Source organism: Pinus tabuliformis, chromosome 2_1, assembly GCF_031772625.1.
Source record: "Pinus tabuliformis cultivar Carrire ecotype Pingquan chromosome 2_1, CPIR1, whole genome shotgun sequence".
Classification (NCBI taxonomy): Eukaryota; Viridiplantae; Streptophyta; class Pinopsida; order Pinales; family Pinaceae; genus Pinus; species Pinus tabuliformis.
In genome coordinates, this window is record NC_142299.1 from 200,206,257 (window position 1) to 200,228,898 (window position 22,642).

Consider the following 22,642-nt stretch of genomic DNA (forward strand, 5'->3'; position numbering starts at 1 on the left):
AAAGAAGAACGTTGTGATTCAATTACAGTTTCAAGTTTGGGTTCCATAAAACTGTTTAGTGATTCAAGACTAGTTAATGAATTAGATGTGTCTTGTTCTTCATTAATTGATTCATTATTTTCAGTATGGGAAGAAACAAGAGAAGTGAAACGTTCAATTAAATCTTGAGCTGAAGGAAAATCATCTAAATGAAATCTATAACAAAACAACCAAAATATATTATAAAAATCATCTAAAGATTCATTATCATACATGTAAAGATTATCTAGTTCTAAACACAAACTATTGTAACTGTAATTTTGATGTGCTTTGAGAAATACCTGGTAAAAATGTTTCCATGAATGAATCGACTTCTCGGGAAGCACCAAGAACCATTTGCAAATCTGTCCTCTGAATGTGAAAGTGAAAAGCCTACAGATCTCATTATCAATGATTATATTAAAAGATTTACATCTATTAAAAAAACCAACAATATGATTTAATGCAAAAATATTACTCTCACCATCAAACTTTAACTATGACAAGGACTCGATCTGCTTCTTGGGCATGCCTCGTGTAGGCTTAGGTGAATTGAATGCATGACCAAGTGTAGGAATGCATATGGGAGCCACGATTAGTTAAAATATATATATATAAATTTAAACAAATAACTAACTCAAGTCCCTCCTTCTAGCGCCAAAAATGTTGAAGCCTCAAAAATCATTGCAACAACATCGGGGATAACCACCTGGTTCGAACCTTAAAACAAATCCTTTTCCATTTGGGGTAGTGGCTCTAACTGGTTCAAATAGTTCCAGTTACCTTCTCCCAACTGCTATCAGATTTAAATGTCTTTAATTACTAATAGTTAGGGCCATCAGATCAATCCTTGAGTTGATCAGGCAAGAAGAATGATCCTTAAGTTGTTTTTGTGGAACAACCAAACCAATCTAAATTTTTGCCTCAAAAGAGGACTTTTAGGAATGTATAATTAATCTAAATGCAAACTAATTCTAAAATGTAATAAAAAGCAACTAAATCCTAATCCTATCTCAATTAGGCAGATAAAGAAGTAACCCAACTGAGAGAAAGATATTTAAATGATTGGGATTTAAATATGTCTGACTTATAATGAATATCAAGCTAACAAAGTAGTTCAATTAACTGACATTATGAATATCAAAACGCATTCTATTCAGAGGCCTCTTAACTAAAATAATCAACCAATAACATTTAGGAAGTAGTTCACAAAATGATATTGATTGTTAAATCAATAATTCGAATAATTAAACAAGAATATGAGGAAATCGTTCACAACATATCATTATTTGTTAAATTGGCATTAAAAGACATATTTTTGAGTAAATCGTTACTCAAAGATCAGAATTCAACACATAAGAGCAGAGATGAATAATAACATATGATTAAGACAATTTACTCATACCAACAATAGTGCACAAATATGAATAAAATGACACATTCATGCCATTATAAAATGAACTAGTATTTAAAAAAATAGTGTTAAAAATACCAATTTATTGAATGCATTTCTCTGGCTCTGGTCTCCAACAATCTTTTACAATGCTTGAACTTCTTCTTTTAAAACTAGAGCTGCAATAGTACAAACTCTATCTATCAAAACATAATTCAGAGTGCAAAAGAAAATCCTCAATAATCTCTCGGATCTGAGTTTTCTCCTCTAACCTACAACTCTAAATCCTCTATACAATTGATGCAGGAGCATCTGACCACCCTTAATAAAAAAATATTTTTTTAGCTGTGAAAGAGGAAACGTGGAAAATCATTGTAAATCAGGGCAAATTCTGTTAAAACCAAGCTGAATTGATGGAATTGATAAGGCTTGATTTAATGTAATTATCTGCCATGTATGCAAATAGAGAGATTTAGGGGATTTGATTGAGCGATTGTGGGAGGAAATCGTGGATCCTAGATGATTCACGCCTTTGTAATTTCCTATATAAGAGAGTCTGTGTTATGTGATAGAGATAATAGAGGATTCAATGTAGTCGCAGGGAATTTGTGACTAAGGCCGAGAGGGCTTAGCCTGTAACCAAGTTCTGTGTATAATTGAAATATGTGTGTTATCTGTATTTGGTGTGTCTGTGTCTGTACATATATGTTCTTTACTGTAAATTGGAAATTTACATGTGCGAGTGTAAGAGCCGAAGTTCCTATGAACTTCGCATTAAACAAATATGGCAAAGATAAATGTGCATTGAATGTGAATTTCATCAATAAGCGAATGAGGAACTGTTGGATTTCAGATGAGATCAACGAAGGAGAGGTGTTCAATTGAAACTGGAGTCGATTGAACAGCACAGCAAAAACCGTCGGATCAGCCAAATCGCTGGATAATAATGATGGAAGAGGAATGGCGAAGATGAAGCATTAAACCTTTATTAAACCAAGTTTCTTAAAGGTTTTGATTCGAGCACGTGGGTAGTTTTCAAAGACGGGAAGTGGTATCTCGCCTGGCCTAAAGGATGTAAGATGTATTCCTAAATTCTATGCGATTAACCTTAGCGGTTGACATGTAGCACGTGAAAACAACTTTTCTTGCGTGCTTTCAGAATATTAATCGTCATGCTAGTTGGAGCACAAGATTGCGTGAAATCCGTTGGATTGAGCGGGGTCACATCAAATCGTGGAGATTGTTTGAGCGAGTTGACGAGTGGATGACGCGACAACCATTCGATGGAAGAAGATCTACGGTGATTGCGTGGAAATTTATGATTAAGTTATCTCGGCTAGCAGACCCAATGAACTCATTAAAAAGAGTTTACAGTTCCGAATGATTAGGCCATCCGTTGAATGGATGATCAGACGATAATCGTGCTTGAATGTGAAAGTGGGATAACATTTCTGGCAGACTCGATATGTTATGAATTGGGGTTTATTTCCTTTTGGGTTCCGGCCATAATCGTTCAAAGGAGGACCGATGGTGATTGGTTAGGTTTTGTTGTGAAGTCTGCCTATTAAAATGCTTTCGATATATACGTGGGCCCATAATCCACAGGTCCACGCACGTGAATTATGTAAAGTGATAGCTTTTCTGTATCAAAGCGGCTGATCTTTCATCATTTTTGGTATCAGAGCGGGGAAATGTTTCCTACGAGAAAGAATATTTTGCACAAAAAAGAAGGAGGTGCAAATATGTTGTGATTGGGTAAGTGTATGGTCTTTATATTTTTGTGCAGGTAGCAGCAGAGGAAGGTGAGAATATTTGCAGCAGCCTAGAGCCAGGAGTGCTCAATTGGTTCCAAAGAGGAGAGAACCAGAGAGATGCCAAAAGACTGAGCTCAGAGGAGAGAAGCTTAGTGAGGCATATGTAGCAAGAAGGAGACTTGTTACTCTAGAGGCTGATTGCGGCTCACAAGTTAAAGCTGTTACGAAGACCAGAAGCATATGACCAGGGGGTCATAAATTTTTGTGCCTTGGGAGTCTGATGCAGGAGCATCTGACCACGCTTAATCAAAAATTAAATTTTTAGCTGTGAAAGAGGAAACGTGGACAATCATTGTAAACCGGGGTAAACTCTGTTAAAACCAAGCTAAATTGATGGAATTGATAAGGCTTGATTTAATGTAATTATCTGCCATGTATGCGAATAAAGAGATTTAGGGATTTGATTAAGCGGTTGTGGGAGGAAATCATGGATCCTAGATGATCCACGCCTTTGTAATTTCCTATATAAGAGAGTTTGTGTTGTGTGATAGAGATAATAGAGGATACAATGTAGTCGCAGGGAAATTTGTGACTAAGGCTGAGAGGCCTTAGCCTGTAACCGAGTTTTGTGTATAATTGAAATATGTGTGTTATCTGTATTTGGTGTGTCTGTGTCTGTACATATATGTTCTTTACTGTAAATTGGTAATTTACATGTGCGAGTGTAAGAGCCGAAGTTCCTATGAACTTCGCCTTAAACAAATATGGCAAAGATAAATGTGTGTTGAATGCGAATTTCATCAATAAGCGAATGAGGAACTGTTGGATTTCAGATGAGATCAATGGAGGAGAGGTGTTCAATTGAAACTGGAGTCGAATGAATAGCACAGTGAAAATCGTCGGATCAGCCAGATCGCTGGATAATAATGACGGAAGAGGAATGGTGAAGATGAAGCATTAAACCTTTATTAAACCAAGTTTCTTAAAGGTTTTGATTCAAGCACATGAGCGGTTTTCAAAGACGGGAAGTGGTATCTTGCGTGGCCTAAAGGATGTAAGTTGTATTCCTAAATTCTATGCGATTAACCTTAGCGGTTGACATGTAGCACGTGAAAACAACTTTTCTTGCGTGCTTTCAGAATATTAATCGTCATGCTAGTTGGAGCGCAAGATTGCGTGATATCTGTTGGATTGAGCGGGGTCACATCAAATGGTTGAGATCATCCAAGCGATTTGACGAGTGGATGACGCAACAACCGTTCGATGGAATAAGATCTACGGTGATTGCGTGGAAACTTACGATTAAGTTATCTCGGCTAGCAGACCCGATGAACTCATTAAAAAGAGTTTACAGTTCCGAATGATTAGGCCATCCATTGAATGGATGATCGGACGATAATCGTGCTTGAATGTGAAAGTGGGATAACATTTCTGGTGGACTCGATATGTTATGAATTGGGGTTTATTTCCTTTTGGGTTTCGGCCATAATCGTTCAAAGGAGGACCGACGGTGATTGGTCGGGTTTTTCTGTGAAGTCTGCCTATTAAAAAGCTTTTGATATATACGTGGGCCCATAATCCACAGGTCCATGCACGTGAATTATGTAAAGTGATAGATTTTCTGTAACAAAGCGGCTGATCTTTCATCATTTTTGGTATTAGAGCAGGGAAAGGTTTCCTGTGAGAAAGAAGATTTTGTGCACAAAAGAAGGAGGTGCAAATATGTTGTGATTGGGTAAGTGTATGGTCTTTGTATTTTTGTATAGGTAGCAACAGAGGAAGGTGAGAATATTTCCATCAGCCTAGAGCCAGGAGTGCTCAATTGTTTCCAAAGAGGAGAGAACCAGAGAGATGCCAAAAGATTGAGCTCGGAGGAGAGAAGCTTAGTGAGGCATATGTAGCAAGAAGGAGACTTGTTACTCTAGAGGCTGATTACGGCTCCCAAGTTAAAGCTGTTATGAAGACCAGAAGCATGTGACCAGGAGATCATAAATTTTTGTGCCTTGGGAGTCTGATGCAGGAGCATCTGACCACGCTTAATCAAAAATTAAATTTTTAGCTGTGAAAGAGGAAACGTGGACAATCATTGTAAACCGGGGTAAACTCTGTTAAAACCGAGCTAAATTGATGGAATTGATAAGGCTTGATTTAATGTAATTATCTGCCATGTATGCGAATAAAGAGATTTATGGATTTGATTAAGCGATTGTGGGAGGAAATCATGGACCCTAGATGATCCATGCCTTTGTAATTTCCTATATAAGAGAGTTTGTGTTGTGTGATAGAGATAATAGAGGATACAATGTAGTCGCAGGGAAATTTGTGACTAAGGCTGAGAGGCCTTAGCCTGTAACCGAGTTTTATGTATAATTGAAATATGTGTGTTATCTGTATTTGGTGTGTCTGTGTCTGTACATATATGTTCTTTACCGTAAATTGGTAATTTACATGTGCGAGTGTAAGAGTCGAAGTTCCTATGAACTTTGCCTTAAACTAATATGGCAGAGATAAATGTGTGTTCAATGCGAATTTCATCAATAACAAAATGAGGAATCACTGGATTTCAGATGAGATCAATGGAGGAGAGGTGTTCAATCAAAAACTGGAGTTGAGTGAACAACACAATAAAAACCATCATATCGGCCAGACCGATGGATAATAATGACAGAAGAGGAATGGCAGAGATGAAGCGTTAAACCTTTATTAAACCAAGTTTCTTAAAGGTTTTGATTCGAGAACATGGGCGATTTTCAAAGAAGAGAAGTGGTATCTCGTGAGGCCTAAAGGTTGTAAGCTATATTTCTAAATTCTACGCGATTAACCTTAGTGGTTGATGTTATCACCCCAAGAAACTCACCTAGTTTGCATATTGGTGATGCTCGGGAACATTACAAATTCAAAAAAATATAGTTGGATAAATGGTGGATGAATGTAACAAATGCTGCATATTCAAGCCAGATAACCACTTCTACTACGATTGACCCCAGACATGGGTGCACACCCCCAGACTACAAGGCTTTTAACCACCTATTACTCATAGTTTGAGGATAAGGTGATAATGGAGAAGACTGACCACACCAGCAGATGCACAGGACCCTGTGATGGCCGGCTGCAACCAGTTAAGAGGTCTGTAAATCTAGTTTCTAATGCACAGACAGGATGACAGCTCTTTATGCATTAAACAACAGAAACCTACACACATGTTCTATGATACATGCTAAATCCTAACACAGACGTGGGATGACAGCCCCTCTGATGCTAAACATTCACAGCAATAGAACAAATGAAAACAGGCACAGCCTGGAACAAGAAAGAGAAGTGGAAAGTGAGCAATAAACAACAAAAGAAGCTTGTATTAGCTGGAAATGAAGACCAGACGCTGCAGGTTACAAAGTAGTTACAGTCTCCAGAAGTTGAACCTTACAACAGGGTTCTCTTCATCTAACACTCATCAATCGATTACATCTCTGTTCTGGGTATATATGGTGTTACATTACAAAATATCTCTCTGTTAGCTATGCGTGGAGGAGCCCATAAATGGCCACCAACCACATTTACATTCAGGAATGGGCCGCTGATACAAATCTGGCTGTGCTGTAAATGGATTTGTCCTTTCTATTGCTCTGCAGTCCTCCTTGGAGCAGGTGGCGTGAAATACCAAAGGAACCATAACCATTGAATGCTCTGCATTGATAAACGGTGTCCTGCTTCCTCCTCGGCCATACTTTTGATTAATGGCAGCTGCTGAACAATAAAATGGCTCAATCATGACGGTTTGCTTATAATCAGTGAAAACGCTGCCCAAACTATTCATTCCCGCCCATCATTGCTTCAATTTTGGCTTTGAAAAGGTTCAGGCATGGTTCAATCATTTATCGGGTCCGCCTTTCGGGTCGCAATGCATGTCTTAACAGGCCAATCCTCTGTTTCTTTTATATTTGAGAAATACACGCAATACTGCCGCAAAACCATGAAAAATGGCTTTGGCGGATTTGAATCATATATATATATATATATATATATATAGTTTGTTTCTGAACCCTTTCAGATCCGAAAACCCATCGCAATCGGCACTTGCCCAAGGCCTCCTTTGCATTTCTTTATATTTCATAATACATCGAAAATGCGCCCAAAACCATTGAAAATGGCTCAAGCGCGGATTTGAAATTTCATAAAGAATGACCCATAAATTATCGGGTCCGGCCCATCGCATTGCAACATAACTCATTTAAAAGCCCCGCCCCTTTGAAAGAGCCGATAGCGATATCACCGCAGACCCAAAAATCTATCAAAATGAATTTACATCGCTGTTATAGACATTTTTGTGCCTTACAGCTCTAAGCATGAAATGTCCATAAACCAAGGGATCCTAAGTCCCTAAAAGTGTTGTTCCAACTCCTAAAGAAACAAGGTCAACAAATTACAGCTTCTCCCAGAAGTTCTCCACCAGAAACTGCTCAGAACTAGTCAAATCAGGATCATTTCAGCTGCTCCACTAGCTAGCTGCGTTGCAAAGCACCCAAATACACTAGCTAGGTGCGTTGCAACGCACCTAAATGCACTACCAGGGTGCGTTGAGCGGGAAATGACAAGTGGCAGAGTCATTCCACGAGGTGGAGAGACAATGGAAGCTTCTAGAATCCTCCCCAATGACACTTGCCTCACTGAATTCGACCAGTGATGAGTAAGAGGCTCTCAGTCTCCAAGTGGAAGCAAGAACTGATAGAGAGAAGCCACTAATCAATTCATGAGCTGACTCATCCTCTTTGCATACATCTATATATGGATCCCTCACCAAGAGATCCAGAGGCTGGAATTTTGTACATTGCAGAGAATTGCTGTTGGTTTTGAGATAGATATCAGAGTATTGGGTGATTTATGCTTTGTTGGAGGTGAAGAGGGGATTCTATGCTGGGAGGTTGATGCTGGATTAGGAATCATCAGTTGTAACTCCTCCTGGATCTTCTTGTTTTATCAATAAAACTATTTGAGTTTCTCCTACATGCTTGTATATCATTGATGTTGTTTACATTTGTATGTTTAGCTTAAATCTGATCCTAAGCTATTTATGAATATAAATCCATGTCTTTGTGTAGTTTCCTTCTTCTGTGATCTTACAAGAACTTGGTGAAGCTGGGCAAGTAAGGGAGCAGGTAGCTGGAAGCTGTCAAAGAGGAGAGAGATTGGATCAAAGGACTAGCACAAGACACAGGTTGGTTCATCCTATTCCTCTTTGTTTATAATTCATAAAGGAGAATACAAAAGTAGTTTTCCCTGTTTGTTTCTGAGGTCACTGTCACACCTCAGTGGGATAGGGTCGTTCTGAATAGACACTTTTCCCGTTAACAATCGCCGTCGGGTCCGGCCCATCGGGTCGCAAATATATATGTGAAAGGCCCATGCTTCATTGGAACGCCGATGCGATATCGGTGATCACTCATCAGCGATGTCCTGTGCCCCAATCTTTGGTGAAGCGCCGATATTTCTGCGGACCTGAAATAATATAAAATGCAGTGTTGTATGGTTGTCGGGTCCAGCCCATCGCATTGGCACATAACTCATGTTAAAGCCTGCCCCCTTGTAATCGTCGATAGCGAAAAGCCGACGTGATCTCGACCGTTGATCCAGATACGCGATCAACGGTCCTCACAAAATCGTCGATCACCATCCAATGCCTCTTTTTTAAAAGTGCCAATACACTACGCCGATGCGATATCGGCGAGGCCTTCTTTGTCGTTGTCACTGCCTCCCCCGACTTGCGATATGCCGACGCGATCTGGACTGTTGATCGGCCAGATCCAACAGCTGAGATTAATTCGGTCCTTTATGCCTGTAACTTTGATTTTTACATGGTTTTTGGGGTATTTTTGCCTCCCGATAGTGTAATTCTGCCCTCCAAAGGGCTTTTCTCTAGCAACTTTTTTGATCAGTGGGTAGCGTTTTGTCATAATTTGAGGATCTGAACCGCGAACATGGATCTTGGGCATGATTATAGGTATATTTGCAGCCTTTGAGAGCATTTTGAATCCATTTTTGATCCTTTTGCATAAAGCTAACACTGGCTCCTTCTGGGGATGAGATCCTCCCTGTGAGGTCTCAAGAACCTGCAGACCAATGCCTTCATACAAAAACAACTATAAAAACACTTTCCTAGTGTCCATTGGGCATGGAGTCAACATAAAACTGTAAAAGAAATTAATTACATACATAAAAGCATGAAAACTTAAACTTCAAAATTTGTCCATTAGCAGGGCAACCAAAACTGTTTCTCCTGCTCTCAGCCTGGTTCATCATAGATCAGCAGGACTGGATTGATTTGATCCTCTACCTCAAAGAGTTTAGGACATTTGAGCTTGACAGGTAGGTAGGGATCAAATTTCATTTCCCCTCTACGTATTCTCCTCCTTGGATGTTCTTTATGGGAGCATTTGTACACCTGCTGAATAACCATGTATGTTGTGTACTTGTCTGTGTCTTTTGTAGTCTGCACAACTAATATGAAAGATGCACCATTGTATCCTTGTGCAGGGGACACAGAGACATTTTCTGCTCGTTCATCTTGCTTAGAACAGTCCTCATCCAAGGAGGAATACCATGACTATGCATTTTCTTCCTCTGTCATCTGATAAGCTGCCATTTCAATCTTTGTGGAGGCCTTCTGGGCAGGCATCAGAATATCAAGGCTGAGATTACCAGTTTCATCCTTGAGCATAGAATTATATTCTGCCTTAGTGTTCAAGGGGCAGCAATGAGGGCTTTCCTGATGAGCAGACATAGGGACAAAAGATGATGGGGAGTTTTCCTCTCCCTCTTTAATCACTGGGCCGGGGACAAAAGTAGGCTGGAAAATTTACAGATCTGCATAGCCATGTGAAGATGAACTAGCTTCGGCCTCAGATTCATGGAGGAAGGGACCTACTGCCATCTGCTGCTGCTGATCAGATTGTTGTTCTGCAGCTACAACAAACTCACGAGCAGTTCCTCTAGCTATTGCTTCTTCATATGCAGCTCTGGTTAGGAAAGGAGCACCTCCCAAACCATGGACCTCCTCCTCTTCTTCAAACAGATCTTCTTTCATGACTATATCCTGACAAAGGGTCTTCACCCTTTGATCCTCGTTTGCATCTCTGTTTCTCTGCAAAATCTGCAATTGCTCCTGTGCTCCTTTATATAGATTTGGAGCTGGAAGAGAAATGGAACAAGGAGCTCCTGCTTCCTTAGAATACTGCTCAGCCTTTAATTTGGAAACTTCAGAGGTCAAAAGCTCGATCGTCCCAGCTAATTTATCAATCTCGGGCTCTGAGGATGATAAGTATTCACCTCCCTGACTTCTGCACTCGGCATCATCTTCGAGTCTCTCTGCAGCTAGAATGTTCGATTCAACTTCAAAAGCTGCATCTTGCATATCAGCTAGAGAAGCACATCTCCTTTCTCTTAACAACAGGCAGAACTAAGAATCGAAGGCATTGGCATATGTGAGCATGGCAGAAGAAGGGGTAGGTTTTATTTCAGCTGGTATTCTGCTATACATTTGATTGAATCTGATATTGAAATCAGACAGCAGTTCACCATCTTCTCTCTGCAAGTTCCCAAATTCAGTATGATAATAGAGCAGATCTTTATTACTTCCCCAGTGCTTTAAAAATACATCATCTAGGGCTCCAATATCTGCAATAGACCTAGGGGGTAATTCTCTAAACCATTTTCTAGCCTCCCCATCTAGGCTTTGGACAAAAACCCTCATCCATACATCCTCTTCATTGATATCTAGGTTATCAGCGTAACAATAGAAAGATTCGAGGTGCTCTTCAGCTGATACTCCTTCTGCACCAGTAAACTTAGGCATATATTCCATATAATCTCCTACAGGCATGGCATTCAAAGGGGTAGGCAAAACTAAGGGCCCATACCTAGCAGCAACTATTCTTTCTATCTTTGTAAGAGCTTGCTGGCTTGCCATGACTGAGGTAAGATAAAAAGATATTGGTGGACCGAGTAGAATGAATCAATGAATGGAATGGCAGAAACAGAGGAATATAACGGACAGCATGGAGCTTCTTTCTATGAAGTGAATTCCAAAAGGGGAATGAATAACAAGGAGCTGCATGAATCTCTGAAGGTGACAATCACTAACAGGGATACATGGAATTTTTAAGGCTTACCTGATCCTGATGCTCCCTTCCGCAAAGTTTCTTCTGCTTATCGATCCTCTCAGGATCAGACACTGGCCAGCTAGTGATTTCTGAAGATTTCTCTGAGCATGCTTCACAAACTAGACCAGAACTTCAATGTAGAGTCACCAAAGGATGGCATTCCTCCAGTGGAGTCGCCAGACAGATGATTACAACCAAAATCTGTGCTAGAACCTTGTCTGCCATCAAAGCTTGAAGCTGTGTCGTCTCCTAGGGAAGCTGAGCTTCGATTCTCTTCTCCCTGGCAACGGTGCCATTTAATGTTATCACCCCAAGAAACTCACCTAGGTTGCATATTGGTGATGCTCGGGAACATTACAAATTCAACCAAATATAGTTGGATAAATGGTGGATGAATGGAAGAAATGCTGCATATTCAAGCTAGATAACCACTTCTACTATGATTGACCCCAGACATGGGTGAACACCCCCAAACTACAAGGCTTTTAACCACCTATTACTCACAGTTTGAGGATAAGGTGATAATGGAGAAGACTGACCACACCAGCAGATGCACAGGACCCTGTGATGGCCGGCTGCAACCAGTTAAGAGGTCTGTAAATCTAGTTTCTAATGCACAGATAGGATGACATCTCTCTATGCATTAAACAACAGAAACCTACACACATGTTCTATGATACATGCTAAATCCTAACACAGAGGTGGGATGACAGCCCCTCTGATGCTAAACATTCACAGCAATAGAACAAATGCAAACAGGCACAGCCTGGAACAAGAAAGAGAAGTGGAAAGTGAGCAATAAATAGCAAAAGAAGCTTGTATTAGCTGGAAATGAAGACCAGACGCTGCAGGTTACAAAGTAGTTATAGTCTCCAGAAGTTGAACCTTACAACAGGGTTCTCTTCATCTAACACTCATCAATCGATTACATATTTGTTCTGGGTATATATGGTGTTACATTACAAAATATCTCTCTGTTAGCTATGCATGGAGGAGCCCATAAATGGCCACCAACCACATTTACATTCAGGAATGGGCCGCTGATACAAATCTGGCTGTGCTGTAAATGGATTTGTCATTTATGTTGCTATGCAGTCCTCGTTGGAGCAGGTGGCGTGAAATACCAAAGGAACCATAACCATTGAATGCTCTGCATTGATAAACGGTGTCCTGCTTCCTCCTCGGCCATACTTTTGATTAATGGCAGCTTCGGAATAATAAAATGGCTCAATCATGACAGTTTGCTTATAATCAGTGAAAACGCTGCCCAAACTATTCATTCCCGCCCATCATTGCTTCAATTTTGGCTTTGAAAAGGTTCAGGCATGGTTCAATCATTTATCGGGTCCGCCTTTCGGGTCGCAATGCATGTATTAACAGGCCAACCCTATGTTTCTTTTATATTTGAGAAATACATGCAATACTGCCATAAAACCATGAAAAATGGCTTTGGCGGATTTGAATCATATATATATTTTGTTTCTGAACCCTTTCGGATCCGAAAACCCATCGCAATCGGCACTTGCCCAAGGCCTCCTTTACATTTCTTTATATTTCATAATACATAGAAAATGCGCCCAAAACCATTGGAAATGGCTCAAGCGCGGATTTGAAATTTCATAAATAATGACCCATAGATTATTGGGTCCGGCCCATCGCATCGCAACATAACTCATTTAAAAGCCCCGCCCCTTTGAAAGAGCCGATAACGATATCACCACGGCCCCGAAAATCTATCAAAAGGAATTTACACCGCCGTCGGGTCCGGCCCATCGGGTCGCAAATATATATGTGAAAGGCCCATGCTTCATTGGAAATGCCGATGCGATATCAGCGATCACTCATCGGTGATGTCCTGTGCCCCAATCTTTGGTGAAGCGCCGATATTGCTGCAGACCCGAAATAATATAAAATGGAGCGTTGTATGGCCGTCGGGTCTGGCCCATCGCATCGGCACATAACTCATGTTAAAGCCTGCCCCCTTGTAATCGCCGATAGCGAAAAGCCGACATGATCTCAACCGTTGATCCAGATACACGATCAACGGTCCTCACAAAATCGCCGATCACCATCCAATGCCTCTTTTTAAAAGTGCCGATACACTACGTCGATGCGATATCGGCGATCACTCATCGGCGAGGCCTCCTTTGTCGCTGCCACTGCCTCCCCCGAATTGCGATATGCCGACGCGATCTGGACCGTTGATCGGCCAGATCCAACGGATGAGATTAATTCGGTCCTTTATGCCTGCAACTTTGATTTTTACATGGTTTTTGGGGTATTTTCGCCTCCCGATATTGTAATTCTGCCCTCCAAAGGGCTTTTCTCTTGCAACTTTTTTTATCGGTGGGCAGCTTTTTGTCATAATCTGAGGATTTGAACCGAGAACATGGATCTTGGGCATGATTATAAGTATATTTGCAGCCTTTGAGAGCATTTTGAATCCAATTTTGATCCTTTTGCATAGCAAAGCTAACAGTTGACACGTAGCACAGGAAAACAACTTTTCTGATGTGCTTTCAGAATATTAATCATCGTGCTAGTTGGAGCGCAAGATTGCGTGATATCCGTTGGATTGAACGTGGTCACATAGAATAGTGGAGATCTTCCGGGTGAGTTGACGAGCAGACAACGCGACAACCGTTCGATGGAAGTACGGTGATCGCGTGGAAACTTACGAGCAAGTTATCTCGACTAGTGGACCCGATGAACTCATTAAAAATAGTTTACAGTTCCGAATGATCGGATCGTCTGTTGAATGGATGATAGTACAATAATCACACTCGAATGTGCATGTGTGCATGTGGGTTAACATTTTTGGCGGACCCCATATGTTATGAACTGGGGTTTATTTCCTTTTGGGTTACGGCCATAATTGTTCGAAGGAGGACCGACGATGATTGGTCGGGTTTTGCTGTGAAGTCCGCCTATTAAAAAGCTTCCGATATATACGTGGGCCCATAACCCACAGGTCCACGCACGTGAATTATGTAAAGTGATAGCTTTGTTGTATCAAAGCGGCTGAGCTGTCATCAACAATAGTTCCTTCAATAATTCATGAATTGCAGAGAAGAGGAGTCTGCCCAATCTTCCTATTAAGTTAGAGCTCGAGAGTACAATAGTGTGAGCTCCCCTGGATTTCTCTCTAAGATTTTCAGTCCCTAGTTCAATGCCAACAACCTGTTTAAATAGCCACTACTGAAAACAACTACCTTTTCTTTGAGCGTTAAGGGAGTTGAACAATTCCTTTCAATCACGTATCTAAAAAACATAATTTTCATCATAATCTCTTCATCTGTTTGTTATGTAAAATCAACCTTATTGCTTGATCAAATTCTCTAGGCGTTTTTCGGTTTATCTAAACTAAACTTCCACTTATTAGCATTATTTTCCTCCTCTGTCATGAATCTGAACACGGAAAATAGGAATTGATAAGCTAAAAATAAATGAGACTGATAAGCGATTTTCATTTGAAACAAATGACATTTGCAGAAAATCAGACTTAAAACTTGGAGCATAACAATCACAATCGTAAACATCATGGAGGAGAAACATGAGTAAGCCTTTAATTTTATTTGAAATATCGCAATTGTGGCAGAGCAAATGGAAGAGGGATATGGTGGAGTTATATCGCAATCGACTATTAGAGTGGAGACAAAGGAACGAGTGTGAAGTGGAAAGTGACGTAAGGCCTGTGGCTATTTAATTAAATCGCAATCGCAACAACATAGTGAAGCGTAATAATCGCAGTCGCAAATCCTGAGTGGTGATGTGATGATGATGTGATGCAGGAAATCGCAATCACAAATTGCAATTTTCTATGTAGCGCTATGAAATGGGCCTTTTGATTTTTTGTGATTGCAATATGCGGGGTGACATCATGATGTGACGTGGTGGGTGATGTGGCATGTAACATGGTAGATGAAGTGATGATTATGCAGCAAATGACGTGGAGTATGACATCAGGGATGACGTGGTAGAGGTATCTCTTATCACAAATCGCAAATCACTTTTACCAAAGGGTTATGGTATGGCGAATGTTATGGAACTTGCGATTGCAATGGACGTGGGGAGGATTTATGAAATGGTATTAAATATGCAGTTAGATCTAGGTTATATTGCAATTCTCAATTCGGTGAAGGAAAAAGAATGGACATGGGATGTATTGAACTGTGATTGCCTCAGACGTGAAATGTCATTCATATGCGTTTAAATGTCGTGTCAGGTCCGTAACCTTTTCGCAAATCGCAATCATAAAATTACATAGAACTTATGGAACTTGCGATGTGATGGATGTGGGACAAATTATGTAATGGATTTAATAATCTCGTCGGACCCAGGCTTCGTCACTAATCGCAATTCGGTAGTTCAGAGCGGGGTCGGATTTATCGCAATCGGTGTTGGAGGGATCATGGAAGTGATATAGCAATCGTTGTTTTGGCAGAGGGATGACGAAGTTGAAAACCTTTTCAATTTGTGAGGGGTGGTCAGCCATATGCGATATATCGCAATCGCATAGTGAAGCGGGGCAATATAAGGGGGCGATTCTGTGATATGTGTGATTGCGCAAATTGCAATCGTAAAGGAGCTGTGCGGAAAGGTATGAGCTGGTCCTTTTTGCAGTTTGCGATGCGATATAGTGACATAACCTTGTGGGTCCTGGCAGCCTTGGATTCATGTGTTTTACACATCATTCATTTGTTAAAAATATTTAGGACTGCGACACAATTCCTTTGTATTTCTGTGCCTTGATCTTAAATTACCTTAACTTCTAATTGTAGAGGTTGGGTTTTGACTTTGGGGGTGATTTTTTTCATGGATTTTGCGATTTTGGCCTAAAACTAGGATATAACATAAAAGAAATGTTTTATTTAAAATAAAGAAAATAATTTTATTTTTTTTGTATTCTGAAATTTATTAAGGATCCCCATTTAAATAAAATAAATTTCATAAGAAAATTATAAAATAGAAAAATAGGGCCGGGGGGGCGTTGTTGAATAACACAACACCTTGGCAGCTCAAAATAGTTGGAAAGTCCATCAAATGGATGTAAAAACTACTTTCTTGAATGGAAATTTGAAAGAGGATGTTCTTATGTCCTAGCCCCAAAAGGATTGGTTGTGAAGGGCCAAGAACACAATGTATGAAAACTTGTGAAATAATTGTATGGCCTCAAGCAAGCACCGTGAGCCTGGTACGAAAAGTTAACTAATCATCATCTGAAACTCAAATTTAAACATTATGATATTAATGATGAAAATTTGTTTGTCAACAATGTTGACAAAACAATTGTATATCTTATGGTATATGTAGATGATCTTTTGATGACAGGGAACAACAAGAGCTACATTTCATCCATAAAGAAGGAATTGAGGAGATGTTTTGAAATGAATGAATTGGAATATGTTCACTAATATCTTGGTATTGAAGTTAACTCAACATCTGAAGTCTATATTCCTCTCTCAAAAGAATTACATTTGAGAGTTAAATCCTTTGACTACTCCAATGGAACAAAACTTGAAGCTCACATCCATGGAAGCAAAATAATTTGAGGATGCAATAAATTATAGGAAACTTGTAGGAAGTCTCAACTATCTAACTACTATCAGAATGGAAATTTCATTTATTGTTGGAACCCTCTCTAGGTTTATGTAAAAGTCTTGTGAGATTTCTCTGTTGCAAAAAGAGTTCTAAAGTACTTGAAGGGAACTCAAGAATTTGGACTCAAATATACACAAGTGGGCAACTTCGGCTTAATTGGATACTCTGATTCAGACTTTGATGGAGACAAATAAACTGGGGTATCTACTTTAGGTTATGCTATGAGTCTTGGATCAGGAGTTGACTCCTAGAGGTCATGCAAACAATCAGTTCCGGAATATTCCACAACAGAGGCAAAATATGTGGCAGCAGCTGAGGAAACAAAGTAAATTGTGTGTCTCAGGAAAATTCTAGAAGATTTACAATTGAAACAAGTGCATTCAACTCCGCTCATGATTGAAAACACCTCTGCAATAAATTTGGCCAAGAACCCAAAGTTCCATTATCGAACGAAGCACATCAATACAAAATATCATCTGATTTGACATTATGTTGAGGCCAAGACAATCCATCTATGCCATTGTTCCACTAATGAGCATATTGCAAACATCTTCACCAAAGCGCTTGGAAGAGAAAAGTCTGAAAGGTTCAAAAAGATGCTTGGACTCTCCAACATCCCTTCAGATTAAGGGGGGGAATGTTGACACCTAATCATTTGGATTTGGTGAATATATGTAAATAATGTAAATAGTAAATAATGGAGAATAGGAATATGAAGAGACACTGGGAGGTGAAGATCAAGAGTCTCTCCCTCCTTGTATATATCCATTAGAAATCTTAATACATAGACACAATTCACATTGTGGAGTTACCTCCTGGCCTAAAACAAACATTTACACTTACACATCACCCCCCATACTGGGTTGTAGAGCACCTCTTGTCACAATAAGGAGAGCTTATTTGATCTTGACATGTCAATCGCTCCTCATTCATTTCCACCTTATAGTTATCACAAGGGCAATATAATATGCAAGGAAGATGATAGGGTATTGAAAATGTGGGTTGTAGTGTGTTAATCCAACTACATATAGAAATAAGAGACATACTATATTTACGTTCTCAACAATGGGTGTAGAAAAGAAAGAGGGATTAAATTAAGCAAGGGAGGAGCACTAATTCATTCAAAATATGGCAACATATTAGAAAGTTAATCTCTCAAAGTAATGGGAATCTTAATTGGTTTTGTTTTTGTTTTGGAAATTTGGGTTAATCTAAATTAGTAAGCTTTATGGAAATTTGGGTTGTTATTTGTCAAATTGGACATCAATTGTTTATATGTTATAGCTATAAATCATATAATATAATTATTAACATAATATATTTACACAATTTCATTGATATATTTTATAGATGAAATGATAGATATCAAAGGAAAACATATTGGAGAGAGAGCTCTACAACTATGGTTTTTAGGCTTGCTTGAAGTTGTTCTTGTTAGGATTTCTCACCAATTTGGTGTTCCCTCATCTTGCGCAGCTTCCCATAACTAGGAGCGTTGTGGCTCTACATCACTTGACTCTCCACCAGAGTTGTATTCATCAAAGGAAGGGGAGACATAAAATTCAGCTGAATCAGACCCCTGAGGGTTTATTTGCAGCACGATTATGTTTCCTTCCTCTCTTTCTTGCTCATTAGGTGATGCTTCTTGATGTGAGTAGATGTTTTCTTGGAGTGAAGCTCCACAAACATCTTCAGTCGGGTCATCAACCTTGGGAATGTCTTCATCATTAAAATGTACGTAGAAATCTTCAAATAGAGCATTTGGTGGATATAAATTTTTGAAATATTGATGGAATTCTATATGAAAACATTTCAAGGAAGATATGTTGCCACGAGGTATCGTTTTATACCAAACTCTAGCATCCTCCTCTAAAGACCACTTAAACAACTTCATTTGTGCATCTTCAAGAAAAATACCTTGTTGCTCCATGCATTCATGAAAATCTTTGAGGTGTTGGTAAGGCCTTCTCTCTGTGTTCCCACTTAATTGAGTCAAATAGGTATACCACTCATGAAACGTGGGGACATGATTGGGATAACCAGCAATAGAAGAGAAATCCAATGGGGCAAATTGGTTGGTCAGGAATGCAGGAATGGCCATTTTGAAAACCTTCCTAGATGAGTGAACTTAGGTTCAATGGTATGGAAAGTTTTCGGCTGTTGTAGCATCAGAGTGAGTACGAGGCTACTTGAAAGCCAGGATGATCAAATAGAGATATGGATAGTGCAGTCACCAAGATGTTTACCATAAAATTGAAATAGTGGAGTGGCCAAGGTGAGAGATCTTCAACCCACACTTCCCTTTCACACCTAGCAGAGGAAATGAAAAATTTTGTTGTACCCAGGGAAAAATATTCTAATCCATTCCTCGAAAACGGCACCAGAAAGATGTTGTGGCTTTTTCTAGAACCTTGTCGGGCGGAAAGAGTCGTTTGTGCAGACACAACCAACCTCCCTAGGAGTCTAAACTCTCTAGCAAAAAACAAGACAAAATGGAGCGATCTTTCTCTAAATACACCTTTTAAAACATGAAAACTACAAGTGTTTAGGCTTACCTTATTCCAAAACACTGTTGTTGTAGTCCGTCCTTGCCGATCCGGATGAGCTCCTCCTTCACATCAATTCCTGCAACCACAAACAATCAAACGATTACCAAGCACTTGCATCTCATATAATAAAACATATATTCAACATGCAGACCAAGGAACACATGAAATAACTCATTAACACAAGCTATTGAGAAAAATGAACCAGTTTGTATGAATAACGAAACAAAGAAACTCTTACAACCTGGCCTTGGTGTTGTGCAAGTTCCTCCCAGGGTCCATCAAGGGTTTTCCTCTACTTTGACAAATCTCACCCACTTCCAAGTAGAATCAAGCAAAGACAATCTCTCCTCACAAGGTTCTAAATGGGAGTCCTAATTCCTGCAGCATTTACCCAAAGAAAATGTATAGCTTCAACCTATCCTCCTTGTGGCTCAATGTCTTTATTTATAGTGTTGTAAAGAGGTTATTCAGGTCCACCATCAATGGGATAATCCCCCTCTTTGGGTGGGATAACTCCCTTATTGATGGGATAAGTTCCTCCTTAATAGGGATACATGAACCAACTGGAGGCGCATCCATTTCATCAAACCGACCTCTAGAATGTTCTAGAAGTAACCACAAGTAACTTTTTTAAGATGAAACTTGCGCATTTTTCCTTTTACAGAAGGACGCACCTGTCCCTTAACATACAGAGCGCCCAAGGACGCAGCTTTTGTGAACATTGTGAGCGTCCTCGCAGGTAAGGCTTGAGAGAACCTGCGTCCCTAGAGATAAACACATTTTTTACAAGACTTTCTCTCTTCTTTGAGTTTGAGATGGATAACAGAGGCATAAGACTTGCCTAAGAGGGTAGCATGACTGTTGATTGAGCCATACTAACTGTAAATAGTCATGGTGACATTTTTTAGTGTAACAGATTTCCCCCTAAAGTGCGAAGCCTGGAATAGATTAGGGTTTTGTAATTCTAGGAAGGGTGAAGCGCTTTATCATTTCAAGGATTGTCTTGTGGATGACCTGGTTGGAACCTGCAATTTTCAACACAAAATACATGTATAAGATTATATCATCACTGAGGTAGGCTTTCCCATACTCAGATTCAAAACTTTAACTAATGGACTAACTACTCTGATACAGGAATGATCTTGCAGTACATCATTTTTATAGACTTTTGTAGACACAGTATGGACGCAGCCATCTGTTTATGATTAGTCCACTTAGACAATGAATACAAAACTCCTCGCAGCCTGGATGGTGGAAACTAGATCCAGGGTCTTCATTTCTACTTCTCGAATTGGTACGATTCTATCCATGCGAATAAATGAGTCGATGTCGAGCATGGTAGAAACCACTTGATTACCGGTCAATGATGTAAACCGTTAACAAGTGTGAGAGAGACCACCAGTGATGTCAATGATTCTCAAAGTACCCAGTACAATCCATGAAATGTGAATGAATGAATTGATGTCGAACATGTCACGGAATCCCTTGATCGAAAGTCAATGATGTAAACTGTCGTCAAAGGCGAGAAACCTGCCATTGATGCATGCAGACTTCAAGGTACTGACGATTTCTAAGTCATCTTTCTAGATAATATGCTGATGTCGATAGAAAGCGACCCGTTGCAGGCAAGCCCACAACACGAAATCATAGTTCAAGTTGAAGAAAATGTTGCTGTAAGGACTGACTCAAGGATGGTCAAATGGATGACAAGTATTTTGCAGATGAAAGTTTTGTTTGCAGACCTCTTGAACACATAACGACACGACAGATGGCTTGGTGATAAACGACTCAAAGTTAATCCCCGGAACCCGGCTGAAGACTTTCAATGTGGTTTGATCAACTGTGAGATAAAGGATTTCCCAACCCAGGTGAATGAAAAGTGTCGTGTTCAAGAGTGGTAATAAGGCTTCTTCTGAGATAAAAGATAACAAATGGGCTCATTATTCTCTCTTTTCCCCCACCATTTCTGGCAAGTACCTCTTTATTTTTAACAAGCTTGAGGAGGATAACATATGCTTGATTATAAGCTCATCCTTCGGATGAGTCCAACCTAGTTTTGATTCAAACCCTAGGAAGGAGTGGTTCGTTCCTGTTTGTAATTGAACAGGTCCTTTACTGTAAAATGTTTAAAGAGCCCAGTATAGGAGAAACTCGGCGTTTTTCAATTTTAGAGAGTCTGAAAAACTTAAGAAGACTCCAGGTTGAACTTTTTCGTAAATTTGTGTCCCTCAAGCCTGAAAAAGTATAAAATAATACCTGGGGGAACCGCTTGATCTTGCGACCAAGGAGTACTTTCATGTTTAGTGCCGTTGACCTGAAAAGTAAAAAGCGATCAAAGACACGTCGTTTTATTTCCAATATCGAGTTTGAAACGACAAAAACCCGGCAATCTTTTCGTGTTTTTACGGTCGGAAAAGGGCTATAAGAAGACCGTCTTTTAGTTCCGTTTTAACGAGTTTAAAAGAAAAACTCGGCAATCTTTTCATATTTTGAGAGTCTGAAAAGGGCTTAAAAGAGAACTCCAAGGTGTCACTTTTTCGTAAGTTTTAACGAGTTCGAAAAAATGATAAAAATGTACTCATGGTTTTCGTTTTTTCGTAAGTTTTAATGAGTTTGAAAAAATGATAAAAATGTACTCATATGGCCGACTTTCAATTTAATTTACGAGCAAGAAAAGACGGAAAGAACTCGGCATTTTCATTTGTTTTACGAGAATGAAAAATAGCAAAATAATCTCGAGATTTTCATGAGTTTAACGAGTCTTGAAAATAACTGAAATTGACTCAAGATAGGTTTCATTTTTACAAAAGCTTGAAACAGAGAAAAACTATGCTTCAAAGTAGTTTCATTTTTACACAAGCTTGAAACAGAGAAAAAGCTGTGCTTGATGCCCCCTAAGCATAACTGCTAGAGCGCATGCCCCCCAGCTTCATTTCATTCAACCAGTTGGATGAAATGAAGGTTGAGTTACGAGATCATTTGAAAGACTGGACCTAAAACAAAAAACTGAAATAACTAACCTAAATATACAACTTAACATCTATGAGATCTAGTCAAACTCTCGACTCAATTAGAGGAGGATTTGTTTCATTTTTTAAACGAGCTTGACACAGGAAAAGAACTATGCTCAGATTCGGTTTCATGTTTACGCAAGCTTGAAACGAAAAACTATGC